This window comes from Nicotiana tabacum, chromosome 6 (assembly GCF_000715075.1).
Source record: "Nicotiana tabacum cultivar K326 chromosome 6, ASM71507v2, whole genome shotgun sequence".
Lineage (NCBI taxonomy): Eukaryota > Viridiplantae > Streptophyta > Magnoliopsida > Solanales > Solanaceae > Nicotiana > Nicotiana tabacum.
In genome coordinates this window covers 200,396,281-200,417,213 of record NC_134085.1, presented here as the reverse complement: position 1 = coordinate 200,417,213, position 20,933 = coordinate 200,396,281, and positions in this window count along the sequence as shown.

Genomic DNA, 20,933 nt, shown 5'->3' with positions numbered 1-20,933 from the left:
CTAAAAGTGTAACGCGTTATTATCTTTGAGGAAGGCCGTAAAAATTCGTTAAATGGCCCATCCCAAATTCTAAGTATTTTATTATGACCAATTATTGAGGGCCCCGCAATTTGCATTTTTGTTTGGCAAGGCATGCCTCATTTTTGTTTTAAAAGGATCGACCTATAGTGACTATGTTTTTCTATTTCGTTTGTCTCTATAATGAAAGAAAAAGAATTCTAATTTATTTACATGCTCACGAGTTATTATAGTTGAGTTTCGAAAGTGAGTCATTTAAAGAGTTTACATGGGCAGCGCATAGAATGTTCTAAATACAGTCAGTAAAAGGAAGAAAAGACTACATTAAACTACAGCTTCAAATCTTTCCCATTTTTTTTTGCATTCATGCTTCGAGTAGCTTACAAGATGTACCAGTGTATCAGTTTGTATACCTGGTATTTGGAAAGCAAAGAAAGAAGATGAAGATCAGTGGAAGCAGCAGTAGTGTAAATACACAGCAACAAACAGGTTCAGCAACACAGCAAAACCAGTAACGACCAGTAAATTAACCCAGTAACAGATTGAAAAACCAGCAGTACCAGAATGCAATCACAGTCAAAGCAGAAGAGAGACGGATACAAGACGCAGTAGTTTACTGATTTTTAAATGACACTCAAGGAAAAGCAGCCTGAAATTATTCAAGTAAAGTTTTAGCTGGTTTTTCTCTTTTTGCTCTCAAATTATAATTTCTCAAAATTCAGTCAACTCTCTCAACTTTTTTTTTTCTATCAGTCTCTCTATCCTCTAAGTGTCTCCCCAAAAATCTCTCCAAAAGTCTCTCTTCAAAAGTCTCCTTTTATCCTCCCCTTTTTGTGTCAAAGAATGACTCTATTTATAACAAGACTCTTGTCTTGAACCACTCAACCGAAATATTCCCATGATTGCATGCTTTGTTCCCCACTACCTTAAACAAATGAATTATTCCCCACTATTTTGTGTCTTGTCCCCCACTATATTAAACTAAAGAGTTATTCCCCCACTATTTTGTGTCTTGTCCCCCATTATATTAAACAATTATATCAACCCCCACTACTTCATGTCTTGTCCCCCACCATGTACTATTTTTAATATTGTTAATGCCTAGTGGACGGAGCACTCAGATTAAATAATTGTTCAAATTTTCAATTCCAAAAATACCCCTCCGACCTTACTGAAATTAACATTTTACCCCCTGAAAGTACTGCAATTTACCAATCTACCCCATCAGCTATATCCAATCCGCCTAAATCAATTAACCAAAATATAGCAACTATAACCAATTTTTAATCCAAATTCAATCAACAAATTCAAACTAAATGATGAACAACAAAGAAACAACTGGAATTATTTTGACTAAACAATATTTTTTAACAAACATCCTATTTTCAGATTCAACAACAATAACAAACAAACATATTAAATTTTTTTTTTAAATTCAAATTAAGCTTAAACGGAACAAATAAACAGATTCAAATCACTAAACTAAATAATCAATTGATCCTCAAACTAGATCTAACAATATTACAGTCAAGACGAAGGATTCAAGTTATCAAACCGCATATTTCCATATTAAAACTAAATCCTTTTAAACGAATAAAAACAAACTGAAGAAATAATTAATTGAACTTCAACTTAAATCTAACGACATTATAATTAAACTAACAGTTTCTTTATTAAAAATAAACAATAACAAATGAAACAAACTGAAGAAATAATCAAGAAACGATAAACACGAACAAAAACAAGAATCAAACATCTACTGATTTCAGATCCGAGAATATCAAAATAAAATACGGACAGAAATGAAACTTAAACCCACTAACCGGATCGGAACGACGGCGAACTCGAACAAAAGCAAATATGCTCGGAAACAACTATCGCACCCAAATAACTTGACGTCGAAGACGACCACGAACGGACGATCGAAGAAGATTGTCGTTTGGTGTCGTTTGAAGACGAAGCAGTGGCGGCGAGGAGGCGGTGAAGCAGTAGTAGATGCTACTGCTGAACATGCTCGACGGAGGGCAGCTTTGGTGGTCGTCCATGGCTGAACGTAGCAGAAGGCAGCAGAAGTGACGCTATAGCTCGTCCATGGCAGGACGTAGCAGGAGCAGCAATGGCGACGTTGCAGAAACTGGATGAAGCAGTAGCGGCAACGCGGGCAGCCATGGTCGTGCGTCATGAATCTGGTCGAGCTGCTGGTCGTTTGGGATGAGGAGGTGGAGCAGCAGCGACGATGAAGAAGAAAAATAGTCGTGGCTAAGGTGACAGTGTAGTTGGGCCGTTGGTCGACGGGATCGGAGAAGACGGCGATGGAGATGAAACTGGTTGTTTGGACGAGCTGTTGGACGTGACAGTGGTGAAGCAGCAGCGGTAGGGTGCTGGTTCGAAGGCAGTCGCGGGGGAGGCAGCCATAGTTGCCGGAGGTGAAGCTCGTTTTGGACTAGTTCGCTGCGTGCCGAAGAAGATGACGAAGTAGCGGCAGCAGTAGGTAGTGACGATGGAGAAGATGACGTAGCAGGGGTAGGCAGCCATGGTTGCCGGAGGTGATGGTGACGATGAGGAGGCAGCCATGGCTGCTAGGGTTTGGAGGGATTTGGAGAAAAAGAAGAGGGAGGGGGGAGGGTAGGTTCTTAGGTTTTTTTTGGGTTTGTTTTTTGTGAAATGAAAGATAGGGAGATAGGGGTGTTGGGTTTTTTGGGTTATGGACTGGGTCGACCCGGTTTGAAATGGACCGGGTCGTAGGGGAAGATTGGGTATCTTTGGGCCTGTGGTTTAAAATTGAAGAAAAGGCCCAATCAGGTTTTCTTCTATTTTTGTTCTTTCTATTTATTCAATTTCCTAATTAATAAAGCTAAAAATGCTAAGATTAAATTATAAAACCCAAAATTATCTCAAAATACTAATTAACACACAATTAAATAGCAATTAACGATAAAATCACACAATTTGGACGTTAAATGCTAAAAATGCAAAATACATATTTTTATGATTTTTTTCATTTTGTAAAACAAACTTAATTACTCCTAACTGTAGAATTAAATATTAAATGCAAATGCGATATATTTTTATATTTTTTATTAATATAACAAATAAACATGCACAAACAAAAATACAAATAATTATCCAAAAATGCCACGAAAATTCAAAAATTGCACACAAAGGAAAATTGTTTTATTTTGAATTTTTTGGGAGTAATACTCATATAGGGCAAAAATCACGTGCTTACAGCTGTCCCTCTTTGTCCGAAAATACGAAGAGTTTTCGTGCAAAGATAAAGTGAGCGGATACGAGCGATTTTTGCCCGTTGGAATACTCCGTGTGAAGCATTGTTTTGAAAGATTGACCGAACCTTTGCTTCAGAGGTTTCCTACATATCCTGGGCTAAACAGGAATCGGGTCGACGTAGTTCGGGAAGTTTTGGTAGTTGGGACTACCATGGAACTGCAATGCTGTTGTTACTGTTGTTGCATGTTGTTACTACTGCTTTACCGACCTCCTTATTACCCCAAAGGAGAATTAAAACTAAGCTAGCTATGCCTATCAACTACTAGTTACAAGATTCCTATCTATAATTCTTTCGCAACTTGATCTTGAGTCTTAGCTGATTCTGCTTGTAGACTTCGATCTGAATCTTGATGCTTGCAAGTTGTAGGTGCTTGTTTATTTTTTGCAGCATTGAGTGAAGCAGGATTGGCGGAGCTCAGGACTTCAATCAGATTTTGAGCGCTCCGCACTTTGTTTGTTCCAGTATTTGGGCTCATCTTCTTTTTGTTCTTTTCTTCCTTTCTTTATTCTGGATCGAAACTCACCCTGTAGGTCATCTCGATCCATGTGCCTCAAGGTCAGACCTGCTCAGACAACAAAACAAACAAACGAACGAAATATTTCTGCCCCAGTTTCACTAGGAAAATTTCGTGAGTTAATTGCCATAAAAAATCTACAAAATTGATAAGGGGATTGGAAACCTCAAGTCTAAAAGGCGCAACTCAGGGATTAGAGCCCTAATGTTTGCAAAAGGCAACTTGCTCAACTCAGGGATTGGAGCTCTAATGCCGGCTAAAAGAAAAATTGCTCAACTCAGGGATTGGAGCCCTAATGTTGGCTAAAGGAAAATTGCTCAACTCAGGGATTGGAGCCCTAATGTCGGCTAAAGGAAAATTGCTCAACTCAGGGATTGGAGCCCTAATGTCGGCTAAAAGAAAAATCGCTCAACTCAGGGATTGAAGCCCTAATGTCGGCTAAAGGAAACTCGCTCAACTCAGAGATTGGAGCCCTTATATCGGCTAAAAGAAAATCGCTCAACTCAGGGATTGGAGCCCTAATGTCGGCTAAAAGAAAATCGCTCAACTCAGGGATTGGAACCCTAATGTCGGCTAAAAGAAAATCGCTCAACTCAGGGATTGGAGCCCTAATGTCGGCTAAAGAAAATTGCTCAACTCAGGGATTGGATCCCTAATGTCGGCTAAAAGAAAAATCGCTCAACTCAGGGATTGGAGCCTTAATGTCGGCTAAAAGAAACTCGCTCAACTCAGGGATTGGAGCCCTAATGTCAGCTAAAAGAAAATCGTTCAACTCAGGGATTGGAGCCCTAATGTCGGCTAAAAGGAAAATCGTTCAACTCAGGGATTGGAGCCCTAATGTCGGCTAAAAGAAAATCGCTCAACTCAGGGATTAGAGGCCTAATGTCAGCTAAAGGAAAATCTCTCAACTCAGGGATTGGAGCCCTAATGTCGGCTAAAAGAAAATCGCTCAACTCGGGGATTGGAACCCTAATGTCGGCTAAAAGAAAAATCGCTCAACTCAAGGATTGGAGCCCTAATGTCGGCTAAAAGAAAAATTGTTCAACTCAGGGATTGGAGCCATAATGTCGGCTAAAAGAAAACTTGCTCAACTCAGGGATTGGAGCCCTAATGTCGGCTAAAGGAAAATTTGCTCAACTCAAGGATTGGAGCCCTAATGTCGGCTAAAAGAAAAATCGCTTAACTCAGGGATTGGAGCCCTAATGTCGGCTAAAGGAAACTTGCTCAACTCAGGGATTGGAGCCCTAATGTCGGCTAAAAGAAACTTTCTCAACTCAGGGATTGGAGCCCTAATGTCGGCTAAAAGAAAGTCGCTCAAGTCAGGGATTGGAGCCCTAATGTTGGCTAAAAGAAAACCGCTCAACTCAGGGATTGGAGCCCTAATGTCGGCTAAAGGAAAATTTTCTCAACTCATGGATTGGAGCCCTAATGTCGGCTAAAAGAAAACTGCTCAACTCAGGGATTGGAGACCTAATGTCGGCTAAAAGAAAATTGCTCAACTCAGGGATTGGAGCCCTAATGTCGGCTGAAGGAAAAATCGCTCAACTCAGGGATTGGAGCCCTAATGTCGGCTAAAAGAAAATTGCTCAACTCAGGGTTGGAGCCCTAATGTCGGCTAAAAGAAAATCGCTCAACTCAGGGATTGGAGCCCTAATGTTGGCAAAGGTGACTAGGGAATGGAGGCCCTATGTCTAAGCTCTCAACTTAGGGATTGGAGCCCTAATGTTGGCAAAAGACGACTAGGGAATGGAGGCCCTATGTCTAAAATTTCAACTTAGGGATTGGAGCCCTAATATTGATAAAGGCGACTAGGGAATGGAGGCCCCATGTCTAAAATCTCAACTTAGGGATTGGAGCCCTAATATTGGTAAAAGCGACTAGGGAATGGAGGCTCTATGTCTAAAATCTCAACTTAGGGATTGGAGCCCTAATATTGATAAAGGCGACTAGGGAATGGAGGCCCTATGTCTAAAATCTCAACTTAGGGATTGGAGCCCTAATATTGATAAAGATAGGTTGATACTGGGGATTTTAAACTAACCTTTTTTTTGGAATTTTCTTCTTATTTCTTTTTCGTTTTTTTTTTCTTTTTCGTTTTTTTTTGTGTTTTTTTTTTTATTATTATTATTTTGTTCAGTAAAAATGCAGGAAAAAATTCGGGGGAAACTTCCCTCTTGGGTTGATTCCTTGTTGTAAAGCTGTTTCTTGCACCTTTGCATTTCTTTTCCCTTTTGGTCTCACCTGCTTCTTGCACGGTTGCTTTGGATTGTACCTTTTTCAATTCTCCAAACAAAGAACAATTGTCAGTTTTGAAAACGGTGGTTGGTTCGGTGGCCTTGATCGTTCCAATTGCTTGGTCTCGGCCTCATTTCTGCTGAGAAACTCCGCCATTTATTGGATTCACATGCGACCCCCTTTCAAACTGATCAGACTTGGATTTCCGGATTTCATGATGATTCGCCCGTGTAAGCCTTTGGTTCTTCCATCTCATTCTACTTGGGGATTTTCACTGGGGCAGACTCGTTGGGGATTTTCACTGGGCAGACTCGTTGGGGATATATTTTTTTTGTCTTTACTTTGAAGGCAATCAACATCATGATCAGTCGGGATTGGACTGACGCACCACTGAGGCGGGGTATTTTCTTCACTTCTTGCTAAACGGAGCTCTGTGAAACCGGTCCTGCTGCCTTTTCTTTTCAACACATTTTGGAATTTAGGGTTAAAACGAAAGGGATTCAAGGAAAGGTAAACAAAGAGCGGAGAAACGAATTTGAAAGAGAAGCGTCCCTTTCGGGGAAAAGAAAGACTTATCTGAGGCACATGCTAACTTTAAATTGACATGACATGCTTTTTGGACTGGATGCTCGACCCTCATGAACTTGCATTTCCTCATGAACCAAAAAACGGATCTATGTTTCCAAACCAGGGAACCTTGCCAGAACTTTCTGAGGTAATCATCTTTTCGGATGACGGCGCCCTTTGCGGGTTTTCTCTAGTCAACCTCTCTCATTTCTTTTCTCACCGTCACCCGATAGTGCTTTTTGCGAGTTTTCACTAAACGAACTCTCTCATTCTTGGTTTCTCTACTCCCGTCTCCTTATTGCGCCCGAAGGTTTTCACCGACAAGACTCTCTCGTTTTATTTCTCTCAGTTTTAGAATGTATCAGCTTCCAACAATGATATTTCTCGGTTTCCCCCGCCTTTGGCGATTGATTCGAAGGACTTGCACTCGGTTTTTGGTAAAAAGAATTGTGGATGAAATTACAACTTTGGAACCATTTGGTGGGCCCGTGGTCGAAACATTATAACATCTACCCCAGTTTCAACTTCAGGAAAAATTGGATTTTTGTTTTGGTGCGACTGAACCCCAGAGAGAGGCTCCCTACGTATCCTTTCGGAATCAAGTCAGAACGTAGTTTAAGACAATCATTTGTTGTTTTTTCGGAGCACCAGGGAATTTTTGAACCTCAAACCTAACTGCAGTGGCTAATCGCGTGGGACTTAACCCTTCCAACTTTATTTTGCCTTTGTAGGCCTTTCTTTTCTATCTTCTTTCTTCCAACTTCAATTTTAGAGCATTTGGGGGTACCTTGGTTTCTTCAACTTCGCTGAGGCGATTAGCCATGTGAAACTCAACCCTTTCAACTTCAATTGCCTTTATAGGCGCTTTAATTTGATTTTCTCCTTCCAAGAGTTTTGATTCCTGAGCATCGGCCGCCATGGCCAGTCGAGGTCGACTTGATGCACCTGCTGAGGCTGGGTGCCTTTTGCATATTAGCGTGTATCAAACGAAAGCCTTGTAAATCAGTCTTGCCATCCTTTCTTTGTCTTGGTTTTGGAATAGTGTTAGACCAAAAGGGATTCAAAGAGAAATAAAAAATTGAATGGAGAATGAGTTTAAAACTAGAAGTGTCCCTTTCGGGGAAAGGAGAGAAGGACTTATCTGGAGTACATGCGGACTTCAATGAACATGACATGCCTTTTGGACTGGATGCCTGATCTCTGTAAACCGTCTGACTCTCAAAAATTCATCATAACTTTGCTTTGAATACCGAGGAACCTTGCCAGGACTCTGTTGATGCCGATGGCTATGAGGATCTTATTTTCGATCATGGGCACCCTTTATGGGTTTTCACGAGCTGACCCACCCCACTTCTTTTCTCACCATCGCCTTATAGTGCCTGTGTGAGTTTTCACTAACAAGACTTTCATTTTGATTTTCTCTCCTTACCGTCGCCTTACGGTACCCGTGTGGGTTTTCACCAATAAGACTCTCTCATTTTATTCCTCTCATTTTGTTGTATCAGATCCAAATAACTCCATCCTCCCATTTTGAACTGCTTTGCCGATTGATCAGAAGGACTTGAACAAGGTTTGGGGTGAAAAGAATTTGGATTGAACTACAACTTTGGAACCTTTTGGGCGGGATCATTGCCGAACTACTATAATTTTTGCCCCAGTTTCACTTCTGGGGGACTTTGGATTTTTGTTTTGGTATGACTGAACCCCAGAGAGAGGCTGCCTACGTGTCCTTTCGGAATCAAGTCAGACGTAGTTCAGGCAAACATTTTGTTTTTGATTTTATTTTGTTTTTCTGATTTGCTTTGTTTTTCTCTTTCTTCTTCCCTTCCCGTTTCCTTTTTTTTCATTTTCATTATCTTTTCTTCCTTTTTTTTGTATATATATTTTCTTATTTTTTCCAATTCTTTCTTCTTCTTTTTTTTTCTTTTTCATTTCAATTTTTTTTTTTCATTTTATTTTTCAATAATACTTTCAGGTTCCAAAGAGGGTAATCAAAGAAGAGTAACCAGCTCAAATGGGTTTGCAAAGGGTTGATAGTGTTTGGGTAGCGAGAATGAAAGCCTTCGTCATCTCAACCGGAAAATATTAGAACTATATGTAGGATCCAACATAGTACTTTTTGACTGCATTTGCATTGACAGTTATTTCAAGGGAATTTCCTTCGATGTGTCCCAAGTACAACGCACTCTTTTGGCAGTACTCTTGTTGCAATGTATGTACCTTTCCAATCTGGACCCAATTTTCTTTCAGCTTTTCCAACCCTTTGTTTTATTTTCTTAAACGTGTCTTCATTGCGATCTAATCCTTGATTCATTATTTCGAGGTCTGACATCTTTCAGGATCCGGACATGAAGTCCGCAAGCATGTCGTGTTATTGAAATCTGCATTTAAGAGAATTGAAAAGAGAATAAGAAAGAAAAATGACAAGATTAAGAGAAGAGACATTCCTAGACAGTGAAATATTAATTTCATTTTTTTTTATTTTGATTGAATTTTTTTGAATTTTTTGAAGATAGAAGGGTTTATACAAGAAAGTAAGATAATAAAGTAAAACATCTGGATCACACCCTGAGATAATCTGGATGCAGGAAGGATAGCACGACTGGCTACCGAGACTCCCGTCTGATGGGAAACTTTCATGTTTGGCAACCATTTTATGGATTTTCTTATATCTCGACAATGGTTGTAATGGCCTTCAGTGCCGGATCAAATTCCTCATCTTCACAAATCATTTCGACTATTGGTCTATTGTTGTGGGCGGGCAACAGATTGTTCATCACATCAGGAGCTTCTTCATCCCGAAAAATGATTCTTTCAGCTTCAATCGAATCTTCAACTGCCCTTTTGAGGGTCCAACAGTCCTTTGTACTGTGCCTCACTGCTCCAGAGTGGTATTCACATATAGTGTCAGCTCAGTGCGGTGGGGACTCGGGGTTCAGCCGAATTTGGTCCACTAGCTGCAATAGATCTAGCCTAATCAGCTTTTGGAACAAGCTTGAATACGATTCACCAGTAGGGGTGAACTGATTCTTTTTGAAAGGCTCTCTTGGGCGAGGATTGTACCGGGGAACATCTGATTGAGGATTATATGGAGCTTGGTAAGGATGGACATTTCTGGGAAGTAGAGCTCAGTTTTGTGGATAATATTGTGGCCGCGTGTAAGGTTGCGCATTCATCAACGCATACCAACAAAACCAATCACCTGAACAGAACCTGGCTAATTTAGTCACACACACAACCTTGTTAGTTTTGAGGCATTTAACATATAGGAAATCGCACGTTGGGATGCAATGCACCTAAACAGTTAAACGCTTCTACCATGTGTTTGAACGGGTTGCATGTTTTATCCCGGCCTTAACTAGCCCTTTTCACTATGTACCTCTTTTCTTTTATTCCTGCCTCTCTTTAACCACTCTTGATCTTGTTTTTGCCGCTCTTTTTTTTGTTTTTGGCACTTTTTTTTAATTTTTTCTCTTTTTTTTCATTTTTTACTCAATTATTTTATGGCTATAATCGAATCCGATGGGGATTGCCTACGTATCATGACCCCGCGTGAATCAGATCTTCCGTAGTTCGGGAGATCGTGAATAGAGTAAGTAAACTAACTCTTTTTTTTTTGAATAATTTTTTTTTAAAAAAAAATGCTTTAAAAGAATAAAGGTTTTTTTTTATTTTTGTTTTTTTTGGATTTTTCTAAAAAAACTGCTTTAAAAGAAGAAAAGGATATTTTTTTTTTGATTTTTGAATTTGACTCTATTTTTATTTTTTGAAAGAAAGACTTTTAAAAATTCCTTTTCTTTTGATTGGAACTTAGAGAATTTTAGAAGTAAAAAAGAAAATATTTTTATTTGAATTTTCATTTGTTCTTTCTTTTTCTAAATAAGAAAGAAAATTTTTTTTTTGGATTTTGGTTGTCGCCTCTTAATTTTCGAAAGAGGCACTTTTAAGAAAATATTTTGGATTTTTGAGTTTTTTTTTATTTATTTACAAAAGCACTTCTAAAGAAAAGCGAAAATATTTGGACTCATATTTTCAAAGTTTTTATGGATATTTACAAAATAAAGACAGCTAAAGAGCAATTTTTCCTGGTTTTTTGTTTCTGATAGTTTTTGGATTTTTTTGGAAAAATACTTCAGAATGAAGGAAACCCGTATATTAGATTTTGATTTTTCCTTTTTTTTTGTATGAAAGATATTAGAAAGAAGGAAACCATATTTTTGAGTTTAAAAACTACTTTTTTTTTGTTTTTAAAACTTTTAAGGAAATATTTTCAAAGAAAGGACTGGAAGAAAATATTTTTGAATTTTTTTTTTTGAAAATTGGGGTCGGAACTGATGAGGTTTGCCTACGTATCTCACATCCGGTGAGAATCAGACCCGCGTAGTTCGGTCGATCAGGAATATAGGAAATAAACTAACCCCTTTTTTTCGAATGAAATACTTACCAAGAAAAGGAGAAAATATTTTTGGATTTCGATTTTTTTTTTTGAAAAGAAACGACGACTAAAGAAATATTTTGAATTTTAACTTCTTTTCACCTTTTTTTTTGAAATTTTGAAAAAAATCTTCTAAGGAAATATTTGGACTATTAGTCTGAATTTATGAAAGAGATACTACAAAAGAACAAATATTTTTGAATTTTGAATTTTGTTTTTTAATTTTAAACAACTATTTTTGGATTTTGAGAGCGATTAAAAGGAAATATTTTTTTGCATTATATATATTTATTTTTTATATTTTTTTAATAAATCAAACTAAAAGACAAATTTTGTTTCAAAAAAAAAAATTCGGCGGGGTTTTGACACTACTTGGACATTGGTTTTTTTTTTCCTAAAAATAAGTAGTTATCTCCCTACACTGCTATTTTCTTTTCCTCTTTTCAAAAACCGGTCAGCATGCAGATCTGAAGCAAATAAATGCGCAAAACAAACGGGATGCAGCAGGATGGTCTTTTCATTTCGGGTTGCTTGTCCTAGACGGACCCAACCCCTGTGTTGAGTCCCCTATATCAAATGCAACATGATGCAAATAAGCGTTCCTACTAGGGATCCGGCATGATGTTTTGTTATACTAGGTTCATCCTGGGTATATGTTCTAGACTGTGTACCCGAGCGGACAACTCGAGTCGAGGAGGGGGCTACGTACCGGGGACCCGCGAGATCGTCCGGCTTTGTAACTTGTCCGGCCTCTTTCTTATTTCAGGGTATGACACTAACAGAATAGGGAGTCTTGACCAGCAAGCTCCTCCCCAGAGGTAAGAAGAGAAGGGTTTCGGCACAGTTTATATACAGTTCAGATAATATCAAAGCAGTAAAAGACAACATTTAGCACGTTATGCCCAAACATGTAATAAAAATCTGATAATAAAGTCAAATATAACAATTATGCTAAGCTCGAATTCTAAACCCTGAACCAAAGATTCTGGGTTGTATTCCCTAGCAGAGCCGCCAGAGCTATCACACCTCCTTTTTGCGCGCCTACCCCGAAGGATAAATGCGTGAGGGAGTTTTTCCAATTTAAGTGACAATATTCGAAATGAGATTATTTATTTAATTCAGAGTCGCCACTTGGGAAAGGTTTGGCTTTTAGTGTCACAAGTCACCGGTTTATCTTGAATCCCAAATCGAGGAAATTCTTTGACTTTCCAATGAAGTCTACGAACCAGAAATTCTAAGTAAGGAATTCTGTTGACCCGAGGGAAGGTGTTAGGTACCCCCGAATCCCGTGGTTCTAGAATGGTCGCTTAAATTGTTATAATTGCTAAATATCTGATTTTAATACATGTTATGACTTGTGTGCTTTTATTAAGTTTAAACCGCTTTTATTATTTTTTTTTAGAATTGCAACGTCATGGAAATGGATCTTCAAACCACGTCGCAATCAATGCACCCGTGGTTGTTGATACATTCCGACACCATTGAGATTTGGATTTGGGTCACATAAATGCGCACCCGAATTTAAGAATGTAAATTAATTAAAATCGCGCCTAAAAGTCTAACGCGTTATTATCTTTGAGGAAGGCCGTAATAATTCGCTAAACGGCCTATCCCAAATTCTAAGAATTTTATTATGACCAATTATTGAGGGCCCCGCAATTTGCATTTTTGTTTGGCAAGGCATGCCTCATTTTTGTTTTAAAAGGATCGACCTATAGTGACTATGTTTTTCTATTTCGTTTGTCTCTATAATGAAAGAAAAAGAATTCTAATTTATTTACATGCTCACGAGTTATTATAGTTGAGTTTCGAAAGTGAGTCATTTAAAGAGTTTACATGGGCAGCGCATAGAATGTTCTAAATACAGTCAGTAAAAGAAAGAAAAGACTACATTAAACTACAGCTTCAAATCTTTCCCATTTTTTTTGCATTCATGCTTCGAGTAGCTTACAAGATGTACCAGTGTATCAGTTTGTGTACCTGGTATTTGGAAAGCAAAGAAAGAAGATGAAGATCAGTGGAAGCAGCAGTAGTGTAAATACACAGCAAACAGGTTCAGCAACACAGCAAAACCAGTAACGACCAGTAGAATAACCCAGTAACAGATTGAAAAACCAACAGTACCAGAATGCAATCGCAGTCAAAGCAGAAGAGAGACGGATACAAGACACAGTAGTTTACTGATTTTTAAATGACACTCAAGGAAAAGCAGCCTGAAATTATTTAAGTAAAGTTTCTGCTGGTTTTTCTTTTTTTGCTCTCAAATTATGATTTCTCAAAATTCAGTCAACTCTCTTAACTTCTTTTTTTTCTATCAGTCTCTCTATCCTCTAAGTCTCTCCCCAAAAATCTCTCCAAAAGTCTCTCTTCAAAAGTCTCCTTTTATCCTACCCTTTTTGTGTCAAAGAATGACTCTATTTATAACAAGACTCTTGTCTTGAACCACTCAACCGAAATATTCCCATGATTGCATGTTTTGTTCGCCACTACCTTAAACAAATGAATTATTCCCCACTATTTTGTGTCTTGTCCCCCACTATATTAAACTAAAGAGTTATTCCCCTACTATCTTGTGTCTTGTCCCCCATTATATTAAACAATTATATCAACCCCCACTACTTCATGTCTTGTCCCCCACCATGTACTATTTTTAATATTATTAATGCCTAGTGGACGGAGCACTCAGATTAATAATTGTTCAAATTTTCAATTCCAAAAATACCCCTCCGACCTTACCGAAATTAAAATTTACCCCTGAAAGTACTGTAATTTACCAATATACTCCCATCAGCTATAACCAATTCACCTAATCAATTAACCAAAATATAGCAACTATAACCAATTTTTAATACAAATTCAAACTAAATGATGAACAACAAAGAATTAACTGGAATTATTTTGACTAAACAATATTTTTTAACAAACATCCTATTTTCAGATTTAACAACAATAACAAACAAACATATTCACTTTTTTTTTAAATTCAAATTAAGCTTAAACGGAACAAATAAACAGATTCAAATCACTAAACTAAATAACCAATTGATCCTTAAACTAGATCTAACAATATTACAGTCAAGACGAAGTATTCAAGTTATCAAACCGACATATTTCCATATTAAAACTAAATCCTTTTAAACGAATAAAAACAAACTGAAGAAATAATTAATTGAACTTCAACTTAAATCTAACGACATTATAATTAAACTAACAGTTTCTTTATTAAAAATAAACAATTACAAATGAAACAAACTGAAGAAATAATCAAGAAACGATAAACACGAACAAAAACAAGAATCAAACATCTACTGATTTCAGATCCGAGAATATCAAAATAAAATACGGACAGAAATGAAACTTAAACCCACTAACCGGATCGGAACGACGGCGAACTCGAACAAAAGCAAATATGCCCGGAAACAACTATCGCACCCAAATAATTTGACGCCGAAGACGACCACGAACGGACGATCGAAGAAGATGGTCGTTTGGTGTCGTTTGAAGACGACGCAGTGGCGGCGAGGAGGCGGTGAAGCAGTAGCAGCTGCTACTGATGAACATGCTCGACGGAGGGCAGCTTTGGTGGTCGTCCATGGCTGGACGTAGAAGAAGGCAGCAGAAGCGACGCTGCAGCTCGTCCATGGCTGGACGTAGTAGGAGCAGCAGTGGCGACGCTGCAGAAACTGGATGAAGCAGCAGCGGCAATGCGGGCAGCCATGGTCGTGCATCGTGAATCTGGTCGAGCTGCTGGTCGTTTGGGACGAGGAGGTGGAGCAGCAGCGACGATGAAGAAGAAAAATAGTCGTGGCTGGGGTGACAGTGTAGTTGGGCCGTTGGTCGACGGGATCGGAGAAGACAACGATGGAGATGAAAGTGGTTGTTTGGACGAGCTGGTAGATGTGACAGTGGTGAAGCAGCAGCGGTAGGATGCTGGTTCGAAGGCAGTCGCGGGGGAGGCAGCCATAGTTGCCGGAGGTGAAGTTCGTTTTGGACTGGTTCGCTGCGTGCCGAAGAAGATGATGAAGCAGCGGCAACAGCAGGTAGTGACGATGGAGAAGATGATGTAGCAGGGGTAGGCAGCCATGGTTGCCATAGGTGATGGTGACGATGAGGAGGCAGCCATGGCTGCTAGGGTTTGGAGGGATTTGGAGAAGAAGAAGAGGGAGGGGGCGGGTAGGTTCTTAGGTTTTTTTCTTTTGGGTTTGTTTTTTGTGAAATGAAAGATAGAGAGATAGGGGTGTTGGGTTTTTTGGGTTATGGACTGGGTCGACCCGGTTTGAAATGGACCGGATCGTAGGGGAAGATTGGGTATCTTTGGGCCTGTGGTTTAAAATTGAAGAAAAGGTCCAATCCGGTCTTCTTCTATTTTTGTTCTTTTCTATTTATTCAATTTCCTAATTAATAAAGCTAAAAATGCTAAGATTAAATTATAAAACCCAAAATTATCTCAAAATACTAATTAACTCCTAATAACAATTAACACACAATTAAATAGCAATTAACGATAAAATCACACAATTTGGACGTAAAATGCTAAAAATGCAAAATACATATTTTTATGATTTTTTTTCATTTTGTAAAACAAACTTAATTACTCCTAACTGTAGAATTAAATATTAAATGCAAATGCGACATATTTTTATATTTTTTATTAATATAACAAATAAACATGCACAAACAAAAATACAAATAATTATCCAAAAATGCCACGAAAATTCAAAAATTGCACACAAAGGAAAATTGTTTTATTTTAAATTTTTTGGGAGTAATTCTCATATAGGGCAAAAATCACGTGCTTACACTTATGTATTTAGAAATCCTGCTCAGGTCCTACATATACCTTATTCTGCATTTTTGTGCATTAGATATCATGCTTCTAGGATCGTATTCACATCCGCTTAGGCATCTCTAGTGCTGGTGATAATTCCGGAATTTTGAACATTTAGAACAACGATACAATTCAAAAGTCTTGTCTAAGTAACTCTGATAACTAGAACACTGTTTTACACTTAGGCAACCCTTAGGTGCTAAATTTGTCAAAACTGGAAACATATTTTTTATGTATGCTGCTTAATCAGTAGGCAAGCCTGAACTTAATATGACTATAAATAGCAAAATTAAATCAATAAAATATTATAGAGCCATTTGTGATGCAATTTTGTAATTATTTATATAAGTAAAATATTAGAATAAATTAATTTAAAAATATAAAATTATAAAAAATATCAATTGATACTAATTCATAGTTTTGAAGGTATATATACACTTTAAAAATATTATAGGGAAAAATGGGGTATCAACATGATGAACGCACAAAGTTGAGGATTTTGGAGCCAAAGGCTTATGGTGGTGCAAGAAGTGCCAAAGAACTGGAAAATTTCTTGTGGGATATGGAGCAATATTTCCAGGTTGCTCGTGTGCCGGATGGTGAAAAGGTGACGATCACACCAATGTATTTGATTGATGATGCGAAAGTGTGGAGGCGTACACGGGTGGTAGAAGTGGAAAGTGCTGGACTGCCCAAGATTGGAACTTGGGAGATGCTGAAGAAGGAATAAAAATCTCAATTCCTTCCAACTAACTCGTCATGGGTTGCAAGAGATGGACTGTGTCGCTTGAAACAAAGTGGCACGGTAAGGGAGTATGCCAAGGAATTCTCGTCCTTGATGCTGAATGTCAGTAATATGGCAGAGGAAAACAAGCTGCATTACTTTATGAGCCGATTGAAGGGTTGGGCGCAATTGGAGTTGAGAAGGCAGAATGTTCAAAGCCTCTCTACTGCTATTGTAGCGGCAGATGCGTAGGATGACTTAAACATAGGTGATAACCATGCTGAAACTTTGCATTCAAAGTCCGACAGAAGGAAAGACAAAGCAAAGGAATGAAAGAAAAGTGGGAAAGGCCAAGCTGCCGAAGATGAGGGACTTGCCAAGAATATGAGACAGGAGATTCACAACGGCAAGGAAAGGAGCGGTGAGTTCAAAGGCTACTTTACTTGTGGTGGACCGCACTTGAAGAAGGACTGTCCAGTGCAGGCTAGGGTGAATGATATGTTGGCTGCGAAAAAATAGGAACAGGGGGCGAAGCCAAATGCCATTGTGGCAGATGTGAATGGAGCAATAGGGGCGTTGTGTGACAACAACCCCTTGGGGATGATTAATTGAGTTGGCTCGACGAGGACGTCGATTTCATAGGGTGCGAGTGGTTTGTTAGGGCTTGACTCTTTGTCATCGGGCGTGGCACGGGTGTGTCAAGGATTGGGGCATGATGACATTGTCATTGGCCTATGTGCGGGCAAAACGATCATGCGGGCGACGGACAAGACATTGTCATGAGGGCTGTTGTGGGCAAGTATTGGCCAAGATCTTGGGACAAGCAAGACACGCTTGGCAATGACCTGACAAGACAGTGTGGGAAGTGTTTGGGCGGCATGGCATGGCATGCGCGCCAAAGTCTGTGGCACGGGCACTTCGGGTTATGGCAGCAACAAATGTGGGCTAAGCAAAAATGCGGCTGTCGCACCTCCTTTTTACCGCGCCCGCGGGGCGCGTGGGGAGTTTTCTCCAATTTAAGGACAGTCGAAACGGGATTTATTTATTTTTGTTTCAGAGTTTCCACCTGGGAATTTTAAGGCGTCCCAAGTCACCAATTTTTAATCCCTGAATCGAGGAGAATATGACTCTGTTTGTTATTCTGCGAACCAGAAATCCTGAGTAAGGAATTCTGTTAATCCGGAAGAAGGTGTTAGGCATTTCCGAATTCCGTGGTTCTAGCACGGTCGCTTAACTGTTTTTATTCTTGGCTTATCTTGATTTTTACATTTATATTGCAGGATTTTGTCACCGCTTCTGTTTATTGTTTATAATTATATGACGAATTACGGGTACGTATATTCGTATTATATACCTTTTATAATTACAGAGGATCGTGCCACGCATACGTGTACACAATAAAATTGTCCATGTTATAGTTTTTATTAAAAAATCATATGTTCAAAATTTAAATTAAAATCAGGAACATCATCACCCTTGTATTTAGACAATGAACTGCACATCTCAGGTTATATGAAATTATTTTAACATCCTTGGAAAAATCCTTTTCTTAAATATTCGCTCGAAATTGCGCGTACGCATAATCCGAATTTGGTTTTTATCCCTAATCGCGCCAAATATTTGTAATGGTATTATGGATTTTCCACAAATTGTTTATTATATTCATACATTTTTATGTGAAAATCATGAGAAACTCCCATTTTAGAGGCCCTTAAATTCTTTGAAAAGAATTCACAATCTATTAAATGTTTACAGCTGATTATATTTCCACATATGAATTATATTCTTCCGAGCCATTCAAATTTTAGGAGTAAAATAAACAAAGTATGATTAAGAATATCGTTTTTCTCGTAAATACAATATATATATATACCCAAAAATGAATTGCATATGAAACTAAAAAAAATGATTTATAAAGGGAAGAGATATTTTTGAAGAATTTTCATTAATTTTGATTTAATACAAATTCTATTTCTACTTACCATTGATATAAAATGTTGCAATTCGTGCTTATACATCTCATCTCATTCTCATATACTTATTTTTAATCTAATAGGCGAAATTATTTTAATTAATTCTACTTACGATGGTAGATAGGCATCCAGTTGATAAGAAAGGAATTAATATACAAACCTGATTCAATAAAATTGTCTTACATGCAACCTAATTGTGTGTCGGAAACATTCATAACATTCTAACATCGTAACGAGTTATATCAAATCACTTTCACTAGTGGTTATACATACATCTGTTATCTTATACATGAAAACAACACCAACACCATTTTTTACCTTATTCAACAATAGATGTTACTAGTGTAGTTTTCTTGATATTTCTACATTACTCTTTACTTAGCTAACAACACCAAAAGAAAAAAAAAATTTAAATATTGGCCAACATTCATGCCATATTCACTACCTTGACAACTTAATTATATCTTCCGTTAATGAAAATTTAGAAATCAACCTTATTACAACATTTATACCAACTTCAAGAAATGACATTTAACTTACAGTCATCCCGTCAACATATACTACTTATTTAATCATGAAACAAAGCTGAATTTTTAACTAAAGAGCTCAAATGAATAGAAGCTAGTATTACAATTCAAACTTTATTTATTGTCATGTTGAAACCCTTCACAACATAGGTTTTAAAAGATATGTACCTGGCAATGAAGGAAGAAGGAGTTAAGATTTCAGCAGTAGCAGTGGTAACAAATTCAGCAGAATAGCAGTATACAGCAAGTTTGAACAAGACCCGTTAACCCAGATGAACAGTGACAGAAACTTGAGAGAAAGATTTCAGATTCAAACTGAACAATATCCACAAAACAAACAACGGACAGATTCTAGACGAATAACATTTTTTCAGATTTCAGTTTCTTCCTCTTTCGGATTCCTATTTCTGATTTTTCTGTTTCTGTCTTCTTCTCTTCTTCTATCCAGATTTCTCTCTATGTGTATGTATTTCTGTGTATATATCTAATGCTTTAAAAATCAGCCTCTCTTAAAAAAACTCTCTGAAAAACTGCCTTTCAAATCAGATTTTTTCTCTCCAAATTCCCTCTTAAAATCTGATCTCTTTTCAAATTTCCAGTCCCTGTACTTATATAGGTCTGTCCTATTTCCTTTTAGTGCTTCTTGGACCCCCTTCTTCTTTTAAAATCAGAAAGTTCCATTAAAAACTGCTTTTGAATACTTTAAATGATCTCATCCTGATTTTAAGCAGCCCCATTACCCTTTGTTTCCCATTATCTCATTAAACTATAGCCATTAACATTCCACTTTCAGCCCACTATACTATCACATTACCCTTACTGTTCTGTCCCAGAAATGCCCCAGAAATCCTACTGTAATTACTGTTATTACTGCCCTAAATTCAGAATCTAACAATACAGATTTTAAAATCTGTTTAAGCAGCTATAACCAATCCTAGGATTAACCTCCTAATACAATTGTATTTAACCAACCTTTGTAAACTTGAATTCAAAACTAACATCACAACAATATTATACTGAATTCAGCCTAATAATTCAACTGAATTTCAACATTGGACTAAAATCAAACAAACACAGGAGCATTGTCAATATACTGACAATGCCCTGAAACTCAATGCTCAGAAATCAACATATACACATCATTCATTTTGACAGACTCATTGAAATGTAAACAAGGGTGATTTAACTGACGAGTATTAATTTAAACTGATTATCTACAACAATTGTCAACAAACAATCTATAGAAGCAGATTATTTCAATCAGTATTATCATAAACGAGAATTCATAATATAACTAATCGACGAATTTAATCGAGTCGATTACACACATTGTAAATAATCATATTGACGGAAACAATGGTATAATTAGGATCAAATAGACGAGTATGAGACAGTATAACAGAATTGACTAGAAAATTATGAAAAATTAAACAGACTAATGAAACAAACATAGAATACATGTAGAATACACATAAGAAACAGAAAAAAAACCTCTGAACCTTCAAATTCAACCGGACTCAAACTCAACTTGGGTTCGGGCTTTTTGAAATCAAACAGACCTTAGTCGAAGTATTTTCAATTGAAAATACTTTGACTAAGGTCGATTAAACCTCAATCTTTCGTCTGAATTGAAAAAGATTCCAATCTTGGAAAATTTAGGGTTTCAGATCTTGGATTTTAAATCCGAACACTTCTGGGTAGATTCGAATCAAACCAACGGTATTCTAGGCACGAGGGAGGTCAGGGGGGTAACTGGTGTGAGTTTGAGGTAGGTTGGGATAGGGTCAGGTTTTACTCGAATCTTCAAATGAAGATTCGAGTAG